Source organism: Amia ocellicauda, chromosome 12, assembly GCF_036373705.1.
Source record: "Amia ocellicauda isolate fAmiCal2 chromosome 12, fAmiCal2.hap1, whole genome shotgun sequence".
NCBI lineage: Eukaryota > Metazoa > Chordata > Actinopteri > Amiiformes > Amiidae > Amia > Amia ocellicauda.
In genome coordinates this window covers 3,619,162-3,627,318 of record NC_089861.1, presented here as the reverse complement: position 1 = coordinate 3,627,318, position 8,157 = coordinate 3,619,162, and positions in this window count along the sequence as shown.

The following is an 8,157-nucleotide window of genomic DNA, read 5'->3' as shown; positions in this document are numbered from 1 at the left end:
CACAGTCACCAGATCTCAACCCAATAGAGCATCTTTGGGATGTGGTGGAACGGGAGCTTCGTGCCCTGGATGTGCATCCCACAAATCTCCATCAACTGCAAGATGCTATCCTATCAATATGGGCCAACATTTCTAAAGAATGCTTTCAGCACCTTGTTGAATCAATGCCACGTAGAATTAAGGCAGTTCTGAAGTCGAAAGGGGGTCAAACACAGTATTAGTATGGTGTTCCTAATAATCCTTTAGGTGAGTGTACATATATAAACTATTTTAAACATATTTCCTTCAAATAATCAAATAATCATGTGGACCTGTTTTGCAGACATATTATTATGGGATGAGGTCAGACAGCTCCAGCAGTGATGAATCTGGAGTAAGTATGTACAGTGAAAACACCTGAGGTTACATTACTTTCACACACAAAATGGCATTTTAGAAATACAGATGTTAAAGTAGAACTATAAGTGATATTTCAGCTACAATTCTACACATATTCCTAAGTTTACGAAATGGCAGAAATGTAAACGTAAGAAAACAAAGACATTCTTACACTTATTCAAGCAATGGCAGTTTCATGTCTCTAAGTTTTGCAATTATGGAGCTTTATGTGAAGGCTTTAATCTAAACAAAACTAGGAAGTAACATGTAAGTAAAGAGAGATTCATTCTAAGGGGAGGATGCAATAAGATCTTTATATCCTACTTAAATTACTAATCCCAATGATTAAATATAAACCGCTTATCATAAAATAGGTTTATATTATTTGAATAATCTCAATTACATCCGAGGCTTAATGAGGATACTAAATCTGAATGCATCTCAACTTAATTGGAACTAAAACACCAGTATGAAACGTTCAGGTTTCACTATACATTGTATAAGTATTCCAAAGCACTCCAATGCAAATGCCAATGATTTTAGTCTAAAGAGCTCTGAAATTTGCATTGCACACATTTCTTTGTATTTCCAGAAACCACAGCAAATATGATTTTGTTTAGTTTGAATTGTGAATCTTCAGGATAGTATGTAACTTCAATTTGAAATTGAATAATTTGTAATTCAGAAACAAATGTTGGACACAGAATTCAGAATAAGATGAATCTCTTGTCACATGATTTCTGCCATGCACACTTCCATACATTGAAGTTGAAAAAACTAATATGACATCATTATTTTACCAGATGTTACTCAGCTACAGATTGCCAGCACACAGATTTAGACAAAGTTCACAAGTAAGTAAAACATTCTTGCCATTTCTAGCAATATGGAGAAACAAAAAACTGTTCTAAAAAGTATTGCATTTCTCACAGTGTAGTATCTTACTCTATCCTAAGCAATTTAAATATCCATTGAGGTAAATTAATGTTTTTATCTATTTAAACACTGAACTGGGAAAACACAACAATCAGTTAAAATGTGCAGCTGAAGTATTTACTTTATTTTACAGGTGGAGAGCCCTTACAATCCTAATATTATCAATTGGTGGCTTAATAAGGTTTGATCATCTTACATCTGAAAAGTTATTTTTATTTGAATGCATGTACATTGCAAGTGTTCAACAAACAGAAATTCAATGAGAACAATATATATATATATATATATATATATATATATATATATATATATATTGTATTATTTGTTTGTTTGCTTGTGTATAATATATGAGCCATATCGACATTGAACGGCACATTTACAAAGATTATGAATGCTGTCTAAAATCTAAGATCTAAAATCCATTCGTGATACCTTTGTTTTAATTAGCCTTACTTTTGATGTATTGGTTGAAAATTAACTGAAATATTTCTACACAGCTGACAAGGACCAGGACAAAGCCAACAACGACTAACACCGGTGTTCCTGTAACATCAACGGCCAAACGGGGACGTGATAATGACGCTTTGAATACAGGAATACCAGGACATGCCTCCACAGCCAGCCCAAGCTTCTGGCCAGAGGTGATTTTTTTAGATGGTGAGATGTTAACACAAAAGCCTGATGGAGAGGCATTTGATGCCTTTGAACATAGTGACACTCTTGATGGCTACGCGGTGACGCAAACTCCAGTACTGACCGGAGCCCAGGGGACAGAGAGGGGCCAGCCAGCCGCCCAGGGGACAGAGAGAAGGTCGCAGTCAGGTTTGTCTCTGACCACACTGACCACCCCGACCACACTTAAACGGCCTCCTGCTAGAAAGGCCGTTGACGTCAGAGGTGACAACTACGCGAAGGTGGTCTCTTTGAGAAGTTTAGGGGCCCCGAAAACCGCCGTTGACCATGAACGATATTTAGGAAATCCTAGATGGGTCAGGGAATTCCCCGCGAGGAAGGGTCCTGAAGTAAAGGTGAGTATGAATAAAAACTGAACAAAATAATTAAATTAAGTTTGTAATTAACAATAGATCTACTGGTGTGTCTTGGTTTCATTATATAAGTACTATTAACTTAGTGTAATGTAATAATAATTGATGTATAATATAACCTATATAGTTATATCTTATAGTACAAATCAGTGGCTAGTGGTAAAATTTGCAACTGGACAAGATACACTCCAAAGCCTCCCCCCCCGACACACAACATGTTATGATGCCTCGGTGGGCCACAGCAGACACCCACGCACTCCTCTTTAAAATGATGTGTGTTTATCAAACGGGACGTGTAATTCCACCTGCTCTGGGAAAACTTCTCTTATTGTCTTCAATATCATCCAGAGCCTTGGTGCATTTTGCTGGAGTAGAAATAAACTAGGCTTAAGTTGAATAAATCCCTTACAGTCTTCGATAATGTGGCATGCTTGTGACAACACTATATTCCGGACGTGCGGCCAGAAATGCACAATGCATATTGCTCCCTCACCTCGGCCTCCACACGCAGCTCCTCCTCCTCCAATTTATTAGCAGATGCCCTTATCCAGGGCCGACTTACAAAATAGTATATACAGGTATATTACAATGACAAATAAATGGAGTAGTATGAGGAGCCTCATACTATAAGGTGAATTAATTAAAATTTAAAATTGTGTATCAAATGTCCATTGTTTGAGTGCCATTGCTCAGAAGAAAAGCAGCAATCCTACGCTTAAAATTACACTGTACAAAAACTGTGAGTAACAGGCTACGCAAGCAAGTCATTTCCCATTGCAATTATTAAGGCTGTAATAATCATAACATTCTCATACATTTTTATATTCGTCCCACAGGACATGTCCCTTACGATATGTAATGTATTAGAGCCATCTGGTGTTAAAGACTGAATCAAGATAAATGGTTCCATTGGTAATATCGGTCTAGAAAGTCTGTGCACGTATGTATTTGAACCTACAAAAACTTGTCCATTTTCAATTAACTCTTGACTCAATAGAGTGCTAATGAATGAATGAATGCGTCTGTTTTACACATACAGAATATTGTAGCTCTGTACAGATACTTGTATGGTAGTGTAGTGTAACTGTCCAGAGAACACTTCCTGCTTTCAGAGAGAAAGGAAACTCTTCTGGGTGTCCTATATGACACAGATGGAATCACCCTCATTTTTAAACTAAGTTCTTCAACGTGTAGTTTAGGCAATGAGAGAAATACATATATGAATGGAAGGCTTTTATTCTGACCTGATAGTTCCAGGGAGTTCTGGGTATTTCTTGACTGGAATTGCTTTGTTTAGCTTTTACATGTTTCTGTTTTAGTACCTATAATACTGTCTGAAAAGCTACACATTGGCTTCCCACAGCCTGGGTTTTATTTGCTATTGCAAACCCATACTGATATTTGACCAATCTCTGACCCTGTTATGTGGCAGACAAACAGTTAACAAACAGTTCTGGACTGTAAAAAACACTACATATTTTCATTCCCATTTCAGAACCAAGACCCTTCAGACTACGACATTGCTGGAGACCCCTGGGAGCTTGTCAATTAAAATCACGATTATAAAGTCGATGAGTACATAGCAAGTAAGTATACATTTGACACTAACCTGAGTTTCTACAAACCAGCCTAATGTATGTTGGCAGACCATAATATGCCTTTTTTATTTTATAATTTTTAATTTTGAAGGCTATTTACTTGGCAAAACCTAGACATTTTAGACTGAAGTAGGTGCTGCAAATAAGTATTGCTTTCAAATTCTCATAGAAACAGTTTGAAAACACTTAACAGTACAAGCTAAAGCCACTTATTCGTAATTCTTGCAGTTTATTTTATACTCATTTACTTTAAAAGTTTTTTTACACTTGTATTTTCTTTTTCTTTTAATTCTCAGATGCTGGACGTAACCTGCACTTTTAAGTCCTTTCTCTCCTAAGCCAGTCACATTATTTTCCTGCATATTTCATTAGACGTATACTGTACTTGGACCAAAGATTTCATAAAAGGAATTGAATCATGAAAACGGCTTCATATATATTGTATTATTTGTTTGTTTGCTTGTGTATAATATATGAGCCATATCGACATTGAACGGCACATTTACAAAGATTATGAATGCTGTCTAAAATCTAAGATCTAAAATCCATTCGTGATACCTTTGTTTTAATTAGCCTTACTTTTGATGTATTGGTTGAAAATTAACTGAAATATTTCTACACAGCTGACAAGGACCAGGACAAAGCCAACAACGACTAACACCGGTGTTCCTGTAACATCAACGGCCAAACGGGGACGTGATAATGACGCTTTGAATACAGGAATACCAGGACATGCCTCCACAGCCAGCCCAAGCTTCTGGCCAGAGGTGATTTTTTTAGATGGTGAGATGTTAACACAAAAGCCTGATGGAGAGGCATTTGATGCCTTTGAACATAGTGACACTCTTGACGGCTACGCGGTGATGCAAACTCCAGTACTGACCGGAGCCCAGGGGACAGAGAGGGGCCAGCCAGCCGCCCAGGGGACAGAGAGAAGGTCGCAGTCAGGTTTGTCTCTGACCACACTGACCACCCCGACCACACTTAAACGGCCTCCTGCTAGAAAGGCCGTTGACGTCAGAGGTGACAACTACGCGAAGGTGGTCTCTTTGAGAAGTTTAGGGGCCCCGAAAACCGCCGTTGACCATGAACGATATTTAGGAAATCCTAGATGGGTCAGGGAATTCCCCGCGAGGAAGGGTCCTGAAGTAAAGGTGAGTATGAATAAAAACTGAACAAAATAATTAAATTAAGTTTGTAATTAACAATAGATCTACTGGTGTGTCTTGGTTTCATTATATAAGTACTATTAACTTAGTGTAATGTAATAATAATTGATGTATAATATAACCTATATAGTTATATCTTATAGTACAAATCAGTGGCTAGTGGTAAAATTTGCAACTGGACAAGATACACTCCAAAGCCTCCCCCCCCGACACACAACATGTTATGATGCCTCGGTGGGCCACAGCAGACACCCACGCACTCCTCTTTAAAATGATGTGTGTTTATCAAACGGGACGTGTAATTCCACCTGCTCTGGGAAAACTTCTCTTATTGTCTTCAATATCATCCAGAGCCTTGGTGCATTTTGCTGGAGTAGAAAAAAACTAGGCTTAAGTAGAATAAATCCCTTACAGTCTTCGATAATGTGGCATGCTTGTGACAACACTATATTCCGGACGTGCGGCCAGAAATGCACAATGCATATTGCTCCCTCACCTCGGCCTCCACACGCAGCTCCTCCTCCTCCAATTTATTAGCAGATGCCCTTATCCAGGGCCGACTTACAAAATAGTATATACAGGTATATTACAATGACAAATAAATGGAGTAGTATGAGGAGCCTCATACTATAAGGTGAATTAATTAAAATTTAAAATTGTGTATCAAATGTCCATTGTTTGAGTGCCATTGCTCAGAAGAAAAGCAGCAATCCTACGCTTAAAATTACACTGTACAAAAACTGTGAGTAACAGGCTACGCAAGCAAGTCATTTCCCATTGCAATTATTAAGGCTGTAATAATCATAACATTCTCATACATTTTTATATTCGTCCCACAGGACATGTCCCTTACGATATGTAATGTATTAGAGCCATCTGGTGTTAAAGACTGAATCAAGATAAATGGTTCCATTGGTAATATCGGTCTAGAAAGTCTGTGCACGTATGTATTTGAACCTACAAAAACTTGTCCATTTTCAATTAACTCTTGACTCAATAGAGTGCTAATGAATGAATGAATGCGTCTGTTTTACACATACAGAATATTGTAGCTCTGTACAGATACTTGTATGGTAGTGTAGTGTAACTGTCCAGAGAACACTTCCTGCTTTCAGAGAGAAAGGAAACTCTTCTGGGTGTCCTATATGACACAGATGGAATCACCCTCATTTTTAAACTAAGTTCTTCAACGTGTAGTTTAGGCAATGAGAGAAATACATATATGAATGGAAGGCTTTTATTCTGACCTGATAGTTCCAGGGAGTTCTGGGTATTTCTTGACTGGAATTGCTTTGTTTAGCTTTTACATGTTTCTGTTTTAGTACCTATAATACTGTCTGAAAAGCTACACATTGGCTTCCCACAGCCTGGGTTTTATTTGCTATTGCAAACCCATACTGATATCTGACCAATCTCTGACCCTGTTATGTGGCAGACAAACAGTTAACAAACAGTTCTGGACTGTAAAAAACACTACATATTTTCATTCCCATTTCAGAACCAAGACCCTTCAGACTACGACATTGCTGGAGACCCCTGGGAGCTTGTCAATTAAAATCACGATTATAAAGTCGATGAGTACATAGCAAGTAAGTATACATTTGACACTAACCTGAGTTTCTACAAACCAGCCTAATGTATGTTGGCAGACCATAATATGCCTTTTTTATTTTATAATTTTTAATTTTGAAGGCTATTTACTTGGCAAAACCTAGACATTTTAGACTGAAGTAGGTGCTGCAAATAAGTATTGCTTTCAAATTCTCATAGAAACAGTTTGAAAACACTTAACAGTACAAGCTAAAGCCACTTATTCGTAATTCTTGCAGTTTATTTTATACTCATTTACTTTAAAAGTTTTTTTACACTTGTATTTTCTTTTTCTTTTAATTCTCAGATGCTGGACGTAACCTGCACTTTTAAGTCCTTTCTCTCCTAAGCCAGTCACATTATTTTCCTGCATATTTCATTAGACGTATACTGTACTTGGACCAAAGATTTCATAAAAGGAATTGAATCATGAAAACGGCTTCATCCTCTGAACACCATTTTGAAGAGCCATCTCTTCCACATCCTCAGACTACTAACATTTGGGACAGAAATTGTTCATGGTTGAGCAGAGTCTCCGAATAGCACTGAGTTACTTTAGCTTGAAAACGATGGACTCCATGATGGGATGGGATTTTTCTTTATGCACTTAAAAATAAGCCAACACATGGCTTGTGTAAAACCGGCTAACAAATAAATGTATTAACTCTCAAGAGTTGCATTCTTAGAGAAGACTATTATAAGTAGATGGTCTACCTGAAGGGTATATTATCAATGGTTACATTTGTAATAGATTTGATCTTATTACCATGACTTGTGAGTGGATGTTGATGCAGATTACAGCTGTGCATGAAGAGGATGCTTTAATCCTCATACATTTGTTCACACACGAATTGTGATATTCCATTTGTTTATGGAAGTTCTGTATTATTATAATTAACATTCCCTGCCAAGGTTAAGGAATACATGTCCTTTGTAAAAACACAGTACTGATTATGTCGAGTCATGGCTACAGCAGGACCACACCATTTAAAGCTGGATAAAAGTGTGCTGTGTTTAAGGGAGTGTTTTATAACACATCTAACTGTCCTGCTCTTGGCAGAAATCAGCACGTATCCATTCCTCTAGAAAGAACTGGAGTCCGAAACCATTTACTAATACAGAAAATAACAGCAGCACAATGCCTGATATTTCAATACTATGAATGCAGGTTTGGACACTGTTTATACAAAAAAGTTGTATTAATTTATTTTAATCAAACAGTGTTAATTATTCAGCTAAAGACCTCGGCTGAAGCTCGTGCTTCTCTTGCGACGAAAGGAGTGGAGAGAATAACAGGAACCCTGGGTCTGTTGCAACACACAAAACCACCGCTTAAGCTATACAAACAGCAGACGGTGCCTCCCGGCACTTGTTTGGGCACAAAGCAACATCCTCCTCGTGTCTAGACGAGGGTTTTTGTGAGCAAATGTGTGGCAAGAG